Source organism: Saccopteryx leptura, chromosome X (genome assembly GCF_036850995.1).
Source record: "Saccopteryx leptura isolate mSacLep1 chromosome X, mSacLep1_pri_phased_curated, whole genome shotgun sequence".
NCBI lineage: Eukaryota > Metazoa > Chordata > Mammalia > Chiroptera > Emballonuridae > Saccopteryx > Saccopteryx leptura.
Genome location: NC_089516.1, coordinates 125,584,531 through 125,603,231, shown reverse-complemented (window position 1 = coordinate 125,603,231; position 18,701 = coordinate 125,584,531). Strand labels below are relative to the sequence as shown.

General features: G+C 36.7%; 1 protein-coding gene across 7 annotated transcripts in view; it reads left to right on the top strand.

The window, feature by feature from the left end:
• The window catches only part of ENOX2 (ecto-NOX disulfide-thiol exchanger 2), a 384,366-nt gene that overhangs the window by 160,792 nt on the left and 204,873 nt on the right, over positions 1 to 18,701 (top strand). For all 7 annotated transcript variants that reach the window (XM_066356618.1, XM_066356617.1, XM_066356616.1 and 4 more), the window contains one exon: positions 4,886 to 5,029. The gene's annotated coding sequence lies outside the window, so the exon portion shown is untranslated. The remainder of the gene's footprint in view (positions 1 to 4,885; positions 5,030 to 18,701) is intronic.

Here is an 18,701-nt window from a genome sequence, read left to right as displayed (position 1 = left end):
TTAACAATTAAACAAATTGCACCCTAGTCAGTTTGGCGAAGATGAAAGGAACCCTCAAAATAGAGTAGGTAGTAGTTTTTTTGTGTGTGTTTTTTTGTTTGTTTTTTTAAGGTAAGGAAAGCAAACTGAATTCCCAGAAACATTGCAAAAAAAAATGTTCCCCAGGCTAAGAAGTGCCCCCTGGATTTAGGCCAGTCAGGAACTCATGGATAAGATTTCTGCTTTGCATAGAAGAATGGACTAGATAATCTCAAAAGTTTCTTCCTAATATATTTATTTTTTATTAAGTGAGATGTAGGGAGGAAGAGAGACAGATTTTCACATGCATCCTGACAGGAATCCATCCTGCAAACCCCCTACCAGGTAACGCTCTGCCCATTTGGAGCCATTGCTCTGTTGCTTGGCAACCAAACTATTTTAGTGCCTGAGGAGAGGCCATGGAGCCATCCTCAGTGCCTGGGGTCAACTTGCTTGAACAAATTGAGCCATGGGTACAGGAGGAGAAGAGAGAGTGAGCAAGAGAGAAAGAGAGAGAGAAAGAAAGAGAAAGGGAAGGAGGAGTGGAGAAGCAGATGGTCAGTTCTCCTGTGTGTCCTGACTGGGAATAGAACCCGGGACTTCCATACGCCAGCTCAATGCTCTACCACTGAGCCAACTGGCCAGGGACCTAATATCTTTACAGTTTCATCATGTATAGTAGAAAATGGTAGAAATACTTTCCATAACAGATTTAAAGATAAATTCTGTAATTTGTATGAGTAGTACAATATGGTAATTAATAATATTTTACATTTAAATCATAATTAAAATTTTAGCAACAAGAATTCTTGAAATTAAAGTGGTTTTCCTTTTAATGGGGCAAGTTTATTTAAAATAGCATTCAGCATTGATCACATATACATGACACAAAAAAAGATCCTATAAGGCCTGACCTGTGGTGGCGCAGTGGATAAAGCGTCAACCTGGAAATGCTGAGGTTGCTGGTTCAAAACCCTGGCTTCCCGGGTCAAGACACATATGGGAATTGATGCTTCCTGCTCCTCCCCTTCTCTCTCTCTCTCGTCTTCCCTCTCTATAATAAATAAATAAAATCTTTAAAAAAAAGATTCTATAAGTACCTCTTAATTTCCTGATTTATTTGATTTATTATTTTGTTTAGTACTGTCCTAAAGGAGAAATTCAACAATATAATGAAAGTAGCTAGGAAGCACTGGTAATTCTAGGATTTTGTTATTTCTCTAGCTCCATTTCTTCAACTACAAATCTTTGGAGACTGTACTCTGTCCTGGACAATATAAAATGTGGATTTTTATTCAAAGTATCAGCCTACTAAGTGGGATGTCTCTTTTTCCTTGATAGGAGAGATCTTTTCTATAAGAAACAAGGCCTGAGATGGTATGGTGAAATATCAAGATTTTCATATATCTGTAGCATATGTGAGTCAGATACACATAAAGTAATTGAACTCTCAGCCTTATTCAGTGCCAAACAAAAAAAAAATCTGTACATATGAAGAATGAAATACCTAAATCCCTAAAGTATCGTCTGGCACTAAGTAATAAAAATAAAGCATGATTATCGTTAAGTGCCTATGACTGAATACCTTTAATTCATCAGCTTTTTTTCCTAGTGTCCTTCAGCTTTAAGAAAAAGGTATAAACAGCAACAAAAAGTTTCGCTGAGGAAAGCAAGGTATAGCCTTAGGTCAGGATATACCAATTCAGATCAGTCTTTTTACATTGTATATCAACAATTCTATAAATTAAAAATGGAAATTCAAGCCTGACCTGTGGTGGTCCAGTGGATAAAGTGTTGACCCAGAGCACTGAAGTCGCTAGTTCAAAACCCTGGGCTTGCCTGGTCAAGGCACATATGGGAATTGATGCTTCCTGCTCCTCTGCCCCTTCTCTCTCTCCCTCTCTCTCTCTCTCTCTCTCTCTTTCTCCTCTCTAAAATGAATAAATAAAGTCTTAAAATGGAAATTCAAAATTATAATAATAGCAGTTAATATTTATTGAGCATCTGCTATAAGCCAGATTTGATGCAGATTGTTCTACATACATGATTTTATTTTATCCTTTTAATAGTCCCATGAGTTAGGTGCTGCTATTAAGCCTCCTTTTATAGATCACAGCTCTGGCTCTGAAGCTCTTTAAGATACTTAGTTACCTACTTAATAAGCTAGGGAAATGAATTAATATATTATTCTGTAAAAATTATCAAATGCCAAATAAGAAAAAAATCCTTGATTGCCATTATTAATCAGGATTTCCTAATCCCTGAGCATTCCTTTTGATCAAGATTTTACCATCCTACAGTATAGTGCTCAAGTAATAAAGATAAATTTGAAATCTAATTATTTTAAGTAATGTTAATATAATCAGCATCCAAACTTTTAAATAGTGGCATTAATTCTTGATTATCAGCTGTCAAGTCTTCAACTACATGAGTTAATAGAATGAGCTGCCTCTCCCTAACCTGTTGAGTATTAATTAATTAATTTAACACTCACATGTAGCAGGCATGGTGCTGGGCACTAGGGATACAGTTATTGTGGCGAGAAAGAAGGAAAGAGATCTTTTTTTTTTTTTTTTAGGAGAACTTATATACTTACAAGGAAAAAGTTTTAATTTACTTAGAATAATAAGATCATCATAGTTTAAAAAAAATTTGTGTTTATGTATGTGTGTATACACACACACACACACTATACAAAGTGTTATATATAACACATTTACCTTTGTAACAACCCTGCAATGTTATAAAGCCCCCTTTATACATTATGAAAATTAAGTCTAGGGAAAATTATAAGAATTGCCAAAATCTACCCAGCTAGTAAAGGACCGAGCCAGGATTTGGACCCTGATATATCAGGCTTTGAAGCCATACTGTTTCCAATATACCATTCAACCTTCCATGGAACTTGTCTTGGTCAGTATGATATTGCAAAAAGAAATACCAAGAAAGGTTTGGAATAGTACACTAATCATATTTGACTCTGGACCTACTTAGGTGAAAAAAACATCTTTTTTTTTTTTTACTTTTGTTAATTTTATTTTATTATGTTAACATGGATTCAAGTGTCTCACTGAATATAATACCCTCATCCCCCACCCCCGTGTCCCTATTTACACCCCCTTTGCCCCCTACCCCTAACACCTTGCCCCCTTCCCTCTGGGACTTGCTATCCTGTTATCTGTATGTGTTATGTATATATAATTTCACTAATCTGTTCACCTTCTCCGATCCCATTTCCCCAACCCCCTTCCCTCGGACAGCTGTCCCTCTGTTCCCTGTGATCCCGCCTCTGCCTCTATTCCATTCCTCAGTTCACTTTGCTCATTAGATTCCACATACAAGTGAGATCATATGATATTTGTCTTTCTCTGCATGGCTTATTTCACTTAGCATAATAATCTCCTGGTCCATCCATCCTGTTCGCAAAGGCAAGAGATCCTTCTTTTTCATGGCCGCATAGTATTCCATGGTGTATATGTAAACATGTAGTGTTATTTGAAAATAGTCTTGGTTGTGATCTGAATGTTTTTTAATATGCAAGAATTGGTGTTTGTTTCTTTAGTTCTAGTTATGTTAGGGATTTAATAGGACATAGATATGATACAGTGAGTGGTGACTTAAGACACAGAAGCATGTTTTCATTATTTCAGTTAGTTGCTCAGATGATGTAAAGGAAGAATATTTGACAAGGTCCAGAAGCCATTTAATTGAGGTGTTTCAAGTAGAGTCTGGTTGTTGAAAAATGGTACTTGTTACCTGGGCTGAAACATCAGTATAGGGATACTTTTTATTAAAAACAATATTGTAAAGCCATTTTGTTAGAACCCTAGCATTCATTTTACTGAAGCTGGATTGACCTTCATCTGACTTGATCCCAAGCTTTTATTAATATTTCACAACATTACCTCAAGAATTATATCGCTGTGGGTCATAGAAAAATTGAGGATTAAAGATTGAGCAATGGCAGGCCAACCTGATTCCTCTAATAGCAATAGAGAACCAGTGGATAAAAGGCTCAGGAGAACTCACCTAACATTAAGCTTTAAAAAAGCTTTTGATTCCACATTTCAGGGAGTTTTGATTGAAGCACTTGAAAATCTAGGTGCTGCTGCTGCCAGAGGAGTAACAAACTATCTCTGCTTGTCCCTGACTCAATCATGTAAGACATAGAGAGTATAAAATGCCTTTTGCCATTTTTTTTTGTGGTACAATAACTACTAGTAAAGTGACCACGCTTCTGACATCATTTGAAGAGGAAATGATTAGCACTTGCCAAACCTGCGTTATAACTCCCCAACACTTCAACTACTAAATAACGACCCTTTGAAAGTTCTATACTTTTGTTTCCTTTTCTTATTTGCTATGTAAATATGGTTTTCTTTCTTGGGAACCTCTATATCATCAATGGAAGATACTTTGACATCAGGATAGGCTAATGAGTATATCTCCATCAATTCACCAACTGCTGTGATGAAAAAAAAGAAATAAAATGTCTAGATAATCTCAGGAAAATGTGGCTAAACTTTTTCAAAGAAAGAGTGGGTCCAGCTATAGCCACATTTAAAGAGGGTCCTATCTCTAAGGGACAAGGTAGAAGATAATTGATAGCTTGTGGCCAAACCTTGTAATTTCCCAGAAACAGGAGGGATCTTACAAATGACAGAGCCACAGTCTTATAAGGCCCTTTATTTTAATTCTTCTTGTCAACAAGTCTGTAAAAATTACAGAGGGCAACTAATTTAAGGAATTCACTGATTACTCTTAAACTCTTAAGATTTCGAGTTTTCCTCTAGTGGTTTTATAATAAAATCTGGAGACATCCCAATCCTTAATGGAGTCTGGATTTTGACTTCTTTTTCTTCTTTAGGACTGAACCAGCTGCCCTTTGACCCAGCCAACAACAACGAACCCCTGCAGTTTGGTAGTTCCAGCGGCCCTCTGGTCACAGAAGGCCTCATTGAGAATGGAGGGGAGTCAAGCAAGAAAAGAAAGAGAACAAATACTCCTTCAGGTAAGCTAGGTGATAATGCACTCTCTTAAGCCAAGTGTTATTGAGTCAACACTTTCCCAGAGCCTAGTATGCGGCAGGCCTTGTGCTAGAATTTGTTGGAACTACAGAAATGAGAGCGTCCCCTGCCTTAAAGGAATTTGAGGTGAGATGGGGGACACATACATGAATAAACATCATTGGTGCTGTGGTAAGTGTGTAAGAGGAATAAAACAACTATGGGCATCGTGCAACACTTTAAAACAGAAGTAATACTTGTAGCTGGCTCTTAAATGGCTAGGCTTGAGACAGGAAGAGATAAGTAAAGAACATCAATTTAGGTAGAAGGAATTGCATGAATGAATGCTTTCGCCCTACCCCGTGTCCCCCTGTACACACTATGCCCTTACGTGTTTTATGCCCTCATAGCTCTCTTAGAACAGCTGACAATCAGATTTTCCTAAACCCTCCATAACAGCTTTTGTGGGAATCCTTCCTCTGTTTCATGTGCCATTGGCCTATTCTCATGTTAAAAATCTAAATGAGTGGGAAAAAAATAGAAGAACCAGATCTTAACTGATGTTTTGATATTTTAAAATTTCATCTCTTTGTTTGGCTATTCATTTGAAAATAGTATCCTTAGTATATAGAGAGTGATCTCAGAATTTGGGATGGGCCTAACAGACACATTCATGGTGTTTTTGTTTTTGTTTTGTTCTGTAGTTTTTTACTATTACTTTTACATTCAACTTACAACATGAAGCATGTTTACAAACATATAACTTCATACCTGACTCTTAGATCATAGGTCTTTTTGCTTATAAATTAAGATATTTGTTAAATACATGTTTGGAAAACCAAAATATAGTAAAATAGCCCCCTGGAGCCCTCAAGAAAAGAGTGATTCTTAGAGACTATATTTTCTGGACCATTGTTAAAGGCATAGTATATAGCCAAGGAACTGGCCTGAGATCTAATCCCAGGTCTATCTCTGTTCATGGCCTGGGGTTGGTTCCTTAACCCCTCTAAGTTTCACTTTTGTCAACAATAAAGCAGAAACGATTTTAAAGCCTTCTTCTTTATCTATGAGTCTGTTTCTGTTTTGTTTGTTAGTTTAGTTTGTTCGTTAGATTTCATATATGCATGAAATCATATGGTACTTGTCTTTCTGTGAATTGATTATTGCACTTAGCACAATGCTCTCAGGGGAGGGGTGTTGTGGGGCTGGGGTGAAAAGTGAAGGGATTAAGCCGAAAACAACAAAACAAAACAAAAAAACCTTCCTAGACAGAGACAATAGCATGGTGATGACCAGAGGAAAAGTGGGGTGAGGGACATAGAAGAGGGTGCAAGGAGAATGAATGGTGATGCAAGGAGACTTGACTTGGGGTGGTGAACACACAATGTAATGTAATGATGATGTATTATAGAATTATACACCTGAAACCTATATAATTTTACTAAGCAAAGTCACCCCAATAAATTCAATTAAAAATAAAAATAGCTGGGTCAAAAGTTAGTTCTATTTTTAAATTTTTGAGGAAACCCCACGACAGCATGGATGGACCTGGAGACTATTATGCTAAGTGAAATAAGCCAGGCAGAGAAAGACAAATATCAAATACCTCACTCATATGAGGAATCTAATGAACAATGTGAACTGAGGAATGGAATAGAGGGAGAGGCGGGGTCACAGGGAGCAGAGGGACAGCAGTCAGAGGGAAGGGGGATGAGGGGACGGGATGGGAGAAGGTGAACGGATTAGTGAAACTATATATACATAACAGAGATACAGATAACAGGACAGCAAGTCCTAGTGGGAAGGGGGAGGGAGTTTAGGGGGAGAAGGGCAAGGTGGGTATAAAGGGGGACATGGGGGTGGGTGGTGAGGAAGTTATATTCGGTGAGACACTTGAATCCATGTTAACACAATGAATTAAAATTAATAAAAAATTTAAAAAATAATAAAATAAAAATAATGAAAGTAAAACCTATCTCCTAGGATTGTTAGAATTTTGTGAAACTATACAGGTACAGTGCTTAGCATAATATCTGCATATATTAATCACTTAATAATTTTTTGTTTTGTTATTATATGATAATATTATGAATTTCATCTCTTTAAGCCTCAACATTTTTCACATTTTCAGGTTAACCATTATGGCTACAAATCATATGTATGTGTGTATAAACTTCTCTGCCATTTAAAAATAAATTTAATTTTCAATTACACTTCACATACAATATTACATATATTAGTTTCAGGTGTACAACATAGTGGTTAGACATTTATATATCTTACTAAGTGTTTACCCCACTATAAACTTATCTGCTTTTTAAGGCATATAGTCATTATGATCTAAACTTTGCTTGGTCATTTAAAAGCAAAATTTTAGTCATTAGTTATACTGCACTATAATACTCTATTATAGTTTTCAGGGTTTTTTAATAAATAGAAGTCTTTTAAGTCCACACTAAATTGCCCTAGACTGGTGTTTTTTCTTAATTTATTTAGAGACATTTTACTCATGTCCTGTCACCTTTCTGCAGATTGCAGTCACTTCTGGTTTTCCTTAGCATCCTTTCAAGTAGCTGCCCTTTTTCTCCTAATCAGTTATGAACTTAAAAAAGAATAGCTCTCCAACTTGGTGTGATAGATTAGTGTGCTAAATAAGAATTAAATAATCTGTAAGAGAACCTTCTATTGAGAGGGTTATAGAATTTAGGGCATAACTTTAAAACATCTGCGTTGGTTACTGTAAGGCCTTTTTTGATCGCTTACTAGTTTTTCCACTGTGTTCATAAGTGATGTGCTAATTTAGAGTAATACCTCCTGAACTGTAGTTAACTCATGAGGGTGGGGAAAAGGGGTATGCATTAATCTGAACTGTGAGCTAACTTTAAACAATTGCAGTTTTATTTCTAATGATTATTCAGTTAGATCAAAGCATTTGTTGCCTACATAAAATTTTAGCAGTAGATTATGCTATGCTAATCTATAATTAGCCCAATCAATTTGCATTCAAGTAATGAATAGGCTAAAGTTCTTAAAAAACAGAATGTTCTTTAAAATAGGTGAAATAGGCTGCTGGAAGGCAAAATTAGCTCCCCTGACATATTTTTCACACTGTTTGTTTACTGAACCCTTTTTAATGAACCGTTTTTTTGTAAGTACAAGGTAACTAGCCCAGATTAAATTAACACAAATTTCAAGTTACTGTAGTCCAAACTAATGAGGTTTTAATATACAGGGAGTCTCTTGTAATTGTTCAGCTGGCAATTTTATGGTATTGTAAAAGTGAAGATAGTCTGTGAAGTGGATAGAGAGTTGACTGGGATACTGAGGACCCAGGTTTGAAACCCCAAGGTCGCTGGTTTGAGCATGGGCTCACCAGTTTTAGTGCAGGGTCGCAGGCTTGAGCGCTGGATCATAGATATGACCACATGGTTGCTGGCTTATGCCCAAAGGTCACTGGCTTGAGTCCAAGGTCACTAGCTTGAGCAAAGGATCACTAGCTCTGCTGTAGCCCCCCGGTTAAGGCACATATGAGAAAGCAATCAATAAACAACTAAAGGGCCACATGAAGAATTGATGCTTCTCATTTCTCTCCCTTCCTGTCTGTCCCTTATCTCTCTGTCTCTCTGTCTCTCTCCAAAAGAAATGTGCAGATTGATTTATAATATCTTGTAGTATTTTCTTCCTATGCAGTGCTAGAATAAAATAAGAGGGAAGATAAATTGCAAGTAGAAATTTCTTTTTACTTTGTCACCATTCCCTGCATCTTGGCAAGGAGGAAAGCTATGGTTGAAAGTCATTACAGGAGCTTCAAGCTATTTCAGATCTAAGCTGAGATACACATGTAGCCATTACATCACTCAAACCTATGCCATTATCCCTTTAAATCAAAGCCCTCCTCTCTCTCTCTCTCTCTCTACCTCTCGCTCTCCTTTCCACACTCCCTCTTCCCACCTCTCTATCATCATTAATTCATTACACATTAACTTTCTTTTTCTTTCTCATCCCCGTTCCACCTCATGGTTTTCAAACTGCCTCTCTTCTTTTATACTAAAAGGGACTTCTTAAAGTTCACTAATGACCTCCAAATTGTAGAAATAAATCACCTTTTGGCATATCTCAACCTCCTTGACCTATTTGCTTCATTTGATAATGTTAACAGCCTCTCCATCCTTAAATTATCTCCACCCCAGCCTTCCTTAGCAATACACTTTGCAGAGTCTTCTTCCTTTTGTCTCCAAGCATTCTTTCTCTTTTTCTTCCTACCTCCACTTTATTTTTTTATTTTATTACTTTTTGTGTGTGTGACAGAGACGGAGAGAGGGACAGATAGGGACAGACAGACCAAAAGGGAGAGAGATGAGAAGCATCAATTCCCTGCTGCGGCAACCTAGTTTCTCATTGATTGCTTTCTCATATGTGCCTTGACCAGGGGGCTACAGCAGACCAAGTAACCCCTTGCTCAAGCCGGCAACCCTGGGCTCAAGCTGGTAAGCCTCACTCAAACCAGATGAGCCCACGCTCAAGCTGGCGACCTCAGGTTTTGAACCTGGGTCCTCTGCGGCCCAGTCCGATGTGCTATCCACTGTACCACTGCCTGGCCAGTCCCTACCTCTACTTTAGATGTACTATTATCCATTTTTATATTTGAAGAAATAAAGATTAAATAATACCCATCTAGCAAGTAGCTTAACCAAGCCTCCAACTCCAAAGCCTATCTCTACTATGTTACAATTATTATGTCTGTAGATATTAGAAATATGGATCCATTACTAAAATGTATATTGAACATTGTTGTCACACTAGGAAAATCTATGTTTGTATGAGAATAAGGTGAGCAGACCTTGGATTTGATCATTTCTAGTATCCTTCTGAACTCTGAATGCATGGCTCTTTCTTTTCAGCTTTTATTTCTGCTTATCACCAAAATAAGTCTTCTATTTCTCCAAATAGGCACTGTGCCCACCTACTTCAGTGCATTGCTTTTGCTAGCATACCGTTTCTCTTCTTTCACCTGTTAAAATCCTGCCCAACTGACAGCACCTAGTACAAGTTCTACCTTCCCCAGGAAGGCTTCTGAATCATGCTTGTTTGAATTGTTCACTTGTATCTCTAAACCCCCTTGATGATTACATTCATATAAATCACTTGACATTGATTTTAGACCACCTTGAACTATTGGGTATGTGTTCATACAAATATGTCTTAACCTTTCAACTCAGTCATCACCCCTTGCACATAACGGACGCTTAAGAAATGTTTGTTGGTTGATCACATGAAGAATTGCTTTTCCTTTCTCTTAATCTTCTCTATTATTCTCTTGTCACTCCCAGCATAGAGCTGTGTTCAAAACTGAGTACTTACTATCTAATGTTGATCAACTAACTGCCTCACGTTTTTCTCAAGGTCAAACTTTAGATATTCGTGATATTACATCCTCAGAGCAGCTACATATCAAACTTGGTGCTTGTGAAAAGAATACCTAACCCTAATGGAATCTTTGCCTCTTTACTAGGTGAAACTTCATGAATGTCTAAGGGAAACTGATAGGTGGAGTTTGTGTGTCCTGTCCCAACTCCTCTGTGAAGTAGATCTGTAATCTGGGTAGATATTACCAAAAACTCTTTCTTTGTGGATCTGGCTGCTTTGCAGTTTTTATCTTAAGGTGAGCTCATAATTCTTCATAGTGTGTTTTCTCTCAAATTTTATAATTTCCCTATGGAAATGTTTCCTCAATGATGCTGCAACTACACAGATTGTCTTAGATTGCAGTGATATCACTCAGACAGACGACACTCTATGGCCAAAGAGTAGATTATTAAACCGTTACCAAATTGTAATCCCAAGTCCCTGTCCAAAAGATTCCAGCTGGCTTCTGATTTGATATCCCTTGAATTTTTAGGAATAAGAGATGCCAACCCTTTTCTCAGATACTTCCACTAAAGTGGAAGAATCCATGAGGCCAACCAGATGATGACTAAAATTGAATGCATTGTTTTAAGCAACTTCATGGTAAACTAATACTCAAAGAAAGGAAGGTATCAACTCTCTGAAAGAGGGGGCAACTAACCTGGGGATAATTAAGATACCAGAATGATCACCCAGATGTGGTTATAGTTCTATTTCCATTGCCTTCTCTAATAGGCCTGTACTAAAAGATAGGTTTTCACTTAAATATGTTATGTTCATTAGTAAGCAGTATTGTCAAAGTTCATGTGAATGACAAATAGTTCAATATGAAAAAAGGGATCTTCAGCCACTTCCTGTTTGCAATAATGATTGAATCCTAAGAGTTCAATATCTGCAGGAAGATCTTTTGATTCAATAATAATTTGCATTGGTGTGGTGATTCTTTCTGTTAATATATTTTCATATTCATTTCATTCTAAAGATGAGATGATAATAACCAAAGAGGAGAAATGAATTTGGCTAAGGTGGACTAGCATCACCAAGAAGCTTATGACATGATAACGCTGGGTTGTATCTAAACTTGATTATAGATCCCTAACTTAGTTCTCAAGCTTTCCTTTAGAATTTCTGTAACCAAAATTGAGACTTGACAATATGAAAAACAATAAAGAGTTCCAGCACTGCTAAAGCTAGATTAATAAGAAGACGCGTGAGCCTCCAGAACAGGATGGAGGGTTTTAGTCAGACAGAAGGAAGAACTGTGTCGGAACGAGTTGTCAGGAGAAGTTGTTTAAGCCCATTCAGAAGAAAAATTAAAAAATGAGATTAGCACTCGTCTGCCTCAGAGTACTTTGTTTTCTTTCTAACCTAGAAGAGGGACAATGAACCAGGAGTCTTTTCTATAACAATTCCAGCCCTTTGATTTACCTTAGAAACACAAGGCTGATATTTTAACTTCACATGTACTTTGAAGTTCCCAAATTAAAGCATTGATTGTTTTTTAAAGAAAGAAAATGCCACCATTTTATAATTTGGTGTGTGCTATTTCTAGCATGTCAGCTCAATTATTATACTGCCAAAGGAATGAAGGGTCTATTATTCCTTTGGATGAAATTAAACTAAAAAGATTAGACTAATAGCCCTACTCAGTTTCTTTAGTCTTTGGGCATATTTATTTGATTACAGTTTCAAGAAATAAAATTATATCTTGATAACCAGATAATTAAAAAGGTATTCTGGCTTCTTTCTTTCTCAGATCTGATAGAAACTCAGTGTGGATTTTTTCATCTTCAAGGATTGTCAGGAGGACAGAAGATTGAGAGTGGCACAAAAAAGCCAGAATAGAAAAGAGTGAATACTCTCTCTTAAGTTGCCCCAACTACTGGACTAGCTTTGGACTGATTTTTATGACTTCATTCTTCCTAAGTCTTTAGGCATTCTTCCCTCAGCTGACATGATATGTAAGTCAGCCTCACATGTTGGTAACATAGAGGCTAGTAGTTGAATCCTAGTCTTATAGAATTGGAGGTATTTCGTCTTACTCCATCTTTTTAGAAAATGAAGAAATTTTGACCCAGAAATGAAGCTTGTCTAAAGTCACCTGCATAATTAGTGACAGAACCAGAGCTAGTTATTACGGAACCTATATAATCCTTTCAAGTTGACTGGCACTGTGGCATATGATTGATCTATTTGAAGTGCAGAAAGTGTATCTCTCACCTAGAGGAGCTGGCTTCCTCTTGCTAATAACATTACATGATTGTAGCAAGCTAACCAGTGGTATATGTGATCCAATATCTCTTCTCCTTGACACACAGAGGAGGATCCTTTTATCTCAAGCTAGAAAAGGAGTTTGAGACTGGGAAACACCTATGAGAGAATTGTTTTTGTAGATCTGAACTCGAGCAGTTCATGAAATCAAAAAAGAAACTTTTTGTGACACCTGCTTACTTGTCAGGGAAAATTTGTGTCCCCCATCCCAGCTCACCCTTAAAGCCACTCCATCCAAATAAAAAATTATAATCATGTTTTATCTGTGATTTAAGCTTTGTTTCAAATATTGTCGAGGCTCTCTTTCAATTTCTTGATTTTTAGGTAAAGATTTATCTGAAAATAAATTGTTTTAGGTCAGTAAAACTCAATTTCAGAGTTAGAGGATTCTTAGATTTTGTTTTTGTCTTCTGTTAGTTTAGTAAAATTATCAAAGCAACTGTCATTCTTTACCTTGGGACATTCTTTACCTCACCAGCCTTAATAAGAGCAAGAAGTAAAAAGAATACCAAAGATTATGATTTTAGTACTGAATATACCACTTGTTATTAGTACTTTGAAGCTGGGTAAATCATAGAAAACTCTTTTAAAGCCTTAATTTCCACATCTGTTAAGAAGTGTTTTTGAAAACTCAGATACTACTCTTATAGTTACTGTTGCTGCTTGTAAGGGTTTGACAGCATGAGTTCTTTTCTCCTTTCAGTTCTGCATCAAACTGAAAACAAACACAAAAATTCATGTGAAGAAAGTAATGTTATTAGCTTATTAAAAGTAAAACTGACTTGAAGAACATGGCTTGAGGTTAAAGCCTAATGAGGCTTCCTACCATTTCCAGCTCCAAATCTATACCTATGGGGAAGATTGAGTCTGCAGAGCAGACTACTTCCTCAACCAGTGTAATTGAGAGTGATGGCCTGTGTCACAATTCAGTGGGAAGCTAAAAATTAAGAGCAAGATGGGCCTGTGGGTCTGCCATTTAAAAGCAGTACCTGTGCCCTCAATAAGCTCTACTCACTTTGTGAGGGAAAAAGGCTCATCTCAACTCAATGACATTCTGACCTGAGCCCAAATGTAGAAGTTAAGCCATGAGTGAGCACTTATTTTATTCTAGTTTTACTTACCAGATTAAATCAATCTTCCTCCTACACCAAGGAGAAAGCAGAGGTGAGTAGAAAGCCCAGAGGACTGTCTGTCCTCTCTCACTCCCTCCTCCCCCTGGAATAGTGACAAATGTGACAAGATTCTCCATAGTCCCAACATTTCTGTTTATTTGAAGATTAACATGACTTGATTTTTCAAAGTCCTATCCTTAGAATTCTTTTCAATGAGGGGAAACTAGCAGTGACAGACCATTGTGTGGTACAAATAAATAGGGTTATTCTAATATAAATGTGTTACATTTATATTTTTTACTTCTCCATGTATAAAAATCAAGACAAGCTACAGATGGCGAACCTCAATTCAGCTGATTTACCTCAAAGTAAATATATTACAGTGAATAGATTTTATTTTCATGAATTTCAAGCATGGAACACCTCTGCTGCCATTTCAGCAATATCATTCACATAGAGTTGCAAACTCTACAAGTCTGTCTTTCTCTTCCATGACACCAAAATGTAATACATAATTAAAACACTTGATTACTACTACAACTAATAGCTAATATTATGGAACACCTACTTTCTACCAGACAATGTATTAATTTTATTTTCATAGGAACTCTATGATTATTATGATGAGACTTGAATATGGACGCTAAGTAATTTGTCCAAATAATAAGTACAGGAAATGAGATCCAACCGAGGCAGACCAGCTGTAAAGTCAGTGTTCATAATCAGTTGAATCGGAATGGAAATTTGGGGGAAAGCAGGCATCACTCTTATTTAGAGGCACCTCAAATGATTCCAATCTGCAGCCAAGCTTAAAACCAGTATAGCAATCCCTGCTGCATCAGAGGAAGTAGGCATACCTAGACACTGTTGTTAAGAATATTAGCTGTTTGTAGTAGCCTGTGGCTGAGTGTGTCCAGAGCCTTCTGTCCCACCAGTGGAAAGTGAAGTGGTTGTGTAAATGTTGACCACTCTAGGTATTTCAACCCAGGGAAAAGAGATTGCCTAATTTACCATTTTCTCTTTCTCATTCTATTTCCTGATATCCATTTATTATTTATTGAAATAAAACCATGATAATAAAATTTTCTCTTATAGCAGGCTGGGAGACAGTTTTGTGATTTTCTGGGGTTTTTTTTAATTTTTTATTTTCTTGATAATGTGAGTTATTCAGTTTAAGCCATGCAAGTTGTAGTATTTCAAATTGAACAATTGCTTATGTAATAGAGTTAATTTTAAAATACTTTTCTTATTCTTCATTTGAATTTTAAGCAAAACAATTTTCATGTGCAAGCTGGTTTATGGAATGTGGTGAGTGATGCTGGTGAGACTACCACAGAAAGACCGGAGCGATATATCTGACCGCTGAAATGGAATGTACTATCTTGGGGGTGGGGAAGCTTCCAGCAGGTGGAATTCCCTAGTTACAGTCACTTTCTCCTGAATACTATATTCAACAACAGTACAGGAGTAGCAGCTTTTATTCAATATTGATTGAATGCCAACCACTATAACCAAATGCTTTACATATATAAATTAAGCAGACTTCACAACCAATATATAAAATAGATACCATTTTCTTCTTTGTTTATAGATAAGAAAACTGAGGCCTGGAAAACTTTGTAAACTTCTCCAGGCTACAGCTAGTAAGTAGTGGAACAGGACTTTAAAAATGGGAGACAATATAACATAGGTAAGAGCATGTGCTCAGAATTCTGACTGTGACCATAGGCAAGTTTTTGTAGCTCTTTGAGCCTCAGTTTCCTCATCTGTAAAATAGAAAAATAATTCTAACTGTACAGGTTGTTTAGGGATTAATTAAGAAAATGAATAAATAGGTCTTAATGCGTGGTGTTCTTTTCTTCAATTAATATTTGTTTAGTCTTAATAAGTGTGAAGCATTCTGATAGGCATTAAGAGGACAGCTGTGGCTTGACCAGGCACTGGCACAGTGGATAGAGCATTGGACTGGGACATGGAGGACCCAGATTAGAAACCCAGAGGTCGCTGGCTTGAGTGCAGGCTCATCCGGTTTGAGCAAGCCTCACCAGCTTAAGCCCAAGGTCACTGGCTTGAGCAAGGGGTTACTCGGTCTGCTGAAGGCCTGTGGTCAAGGCACATATGAGAAAGCAATCAATGAACAACAAAGAATTGATGCTTCTCATCTCTCTCCCTTCCTGTCTGTCTGTCCCTATCTGTCCCTCTCTCCATCTCTCTCTTTCTCTGTCACACACACACAAAAAAAGAGGGTTGAATAAGAAAATTTCCAACCCTAGCCTTGTGACACTCACAGTCTAGTGAAGAAGACAATTATTTAGCAAGCAGTTATTTGCACTTATACCAAGTGCAATGAAGAGTAACTGCTTCTAGTGAATCCTCAGTAAATAAGAGCAAATATTTACTGAGAGGCTGTTATGTGCTGGGCACAATGTGAAGTAAGGAATTGAGCACAAGTGCACAATTGGATGAAAAGTGGACCATTTTCGGCCTGACCTGTGGTGGCGCAGTGGATAAAGCATCGACCTGGAAATGCTGAGGTCGCTGGTTCAAAACCCTGAGCTTGCCTGGTCGAGACACATATGGGAGTTGATGCTTCCAACTCCTCCCCCCTTCTCTCTGTCTCTCCCTCTCCTCTCTAAAATGAATAAATTAAAAAAAAAAGAAAAGTGGACCATTTTCATGGAATTTGATTTCAGATCAGGGTGAGGTTAACAAAGATATCTTTGCTCCTCTAGTTAAAGTAGCTTTGGGTGGAGAGCAGGGAAGTGCTTGGTTGTGTTCACTTAGAAGAGGAAAGATCAAGTTGAAAATCTACCTTCTTTCTCCTAAACTAATTCCTGAACATCATTTGAGTTATTTAATGTGAGGGGCATCCCCAGGATGAGTGGCCTTCATATTTGGCAAGATAAGAGATTTTAAGAAGTACAGGAACCAGGCTTTCCCTCTGAGATGAATGCAAAGATCTGAATTTACTTCAGAGCTTATCATAAAGTCTGAAAAACAACAAATCATAACTACATATTCTTTTCACATGCTGATTTAAATATCATCCCATATAAATCTAGTGGTTCTACTGGCAAGCTGTTGTTGAATTTGGCCATTTTCATTCATCTCCATAATTACTCATACCTAGGCTGAACAAACAGAAAAGCACTGAATAATGTATCCTAAATTATCTCAGTAGTATAACTGAAAGATTTCAGCTTCTCTTGATTTTTTGACAGGTCTTTGTTAAGCAGTTCTTATCAACCTTAGGTATGTGCAGAGAATACTAAAGATCTTCCAGGCTGGGGCTTGCCACTAATTAAAACCATTGTCCTTTATAGCATAGGGACTCTAGTCAACAATATTGTAATAACTATGCACAGTGTCAGGTAGGTACTAGATTTATTAGAGGAATCACTTCATAAGTTATATAAATGTCTAACCACTATGATGTACATATGAAACTAATATACTATTGTATGTCAACTATTATTGAACAAAAACAATTATTGTGCTTTGCTAGAGAGTGTCACTCTCTCTCTGTGGTATACCTTGCAAAAAGCAAGATGCTTTTCACTTTTTGTCCTTCTGGACAGCTTTGTGTTGAACCTCAGACTGCCCAGAAGTGTTCTCTGTCTTTTTGTTTTTACAGGTTAAATTTTTTCATTATAGTTGGTGTATAATATTATATTAGTTTCAGATGTACAACCCCATGATTAGAAATTTATATAACTTTTGAAGTGATTGCCCCAGTAAATCTAGTACCCTTCTGACACCATATATAGATATTATATTATTGACTATGTTTCCTGTACTATATTTTATATCCCCATCACTATTCTGTAACTACCAATATGTACTTGTAATCCCTTCACCTTTTTCACACATCCCCCCAATCCCTCTCCTATCTGTAAACTGTCAAAATGTTCTCTGTGTCTATGAGTCTGTTTCTGTCCTTGTTGTTTGTTTATTTTGTTCTTTAGATTCCATATATAAGTGAAATGATCTGGCATTTGTCTTTCTCTGACTGAATTGCTTCACTTAATATAATACCTACCCTTTAGGTCCAGCCATGTTGTTGTAGATGGTAAGATTTCCTTCTTTTTTATGGCTGAGTTATATTTCATTTTATATATGTACCACTTTTTCTTTAACAATTCATCTATTGATGAATATTTAGTTGCTTCCATATCTTGGCTATTTCAAATATTTCTTCAGTGAGCATATGGATGTATATACATATTTTTTTTATTTAGTGTTTTGGGGTTTTTAGATAAATATCCAGAAGTGGAGTTACTAGGTCCTTTGTCTCTTGTTAAAGAGTATTTTAAAACCTATTTTGTGTGGTATAACTATTATTACCCCAGCTTTTTTGTTTGTTTGTTTAAGTTTTTATAAAATATATTTTTTCATCCCTTTACTTGCAGTCTGTGTGTTTATCTTTCTATCTGAAGTAAGTCTCTTGTAGACAGCATATGTAAGGGTATTTTTTGTTATCCATTTAATCACTAGATGGCTTTTGGTTGGAGCATTTAAATCATTTGTATTTAAAATAATTATTAGTAGATATGTATTTACTGCCATTTTATTCATATTTTGATTTCTCCTTCTTAAAGAAGATTCCTTAACATGTCTATTAATAGCAGCTTGGTGGTGATGAACTCCTTTAGCTTTTTCTTTTCTGGGAAGCTCTTAATCTGTGCTTCAATTCTAAATGATAACTTTTATGGATAGATTAATCTTGGTTGTAGGTCCTTGCTTTTCATAATTTTGAATATTTTATGCCAATCTCTTCTGGCCTGCAAAGTTTCTGTTGAGAAATCAGCTGAAAGTCTTATGGGAGCTTCCCTGTAAGTAATTTACTATATTTCTCCTGCTGCTTTTGAGATCCTCTCTTTGTCTTGAA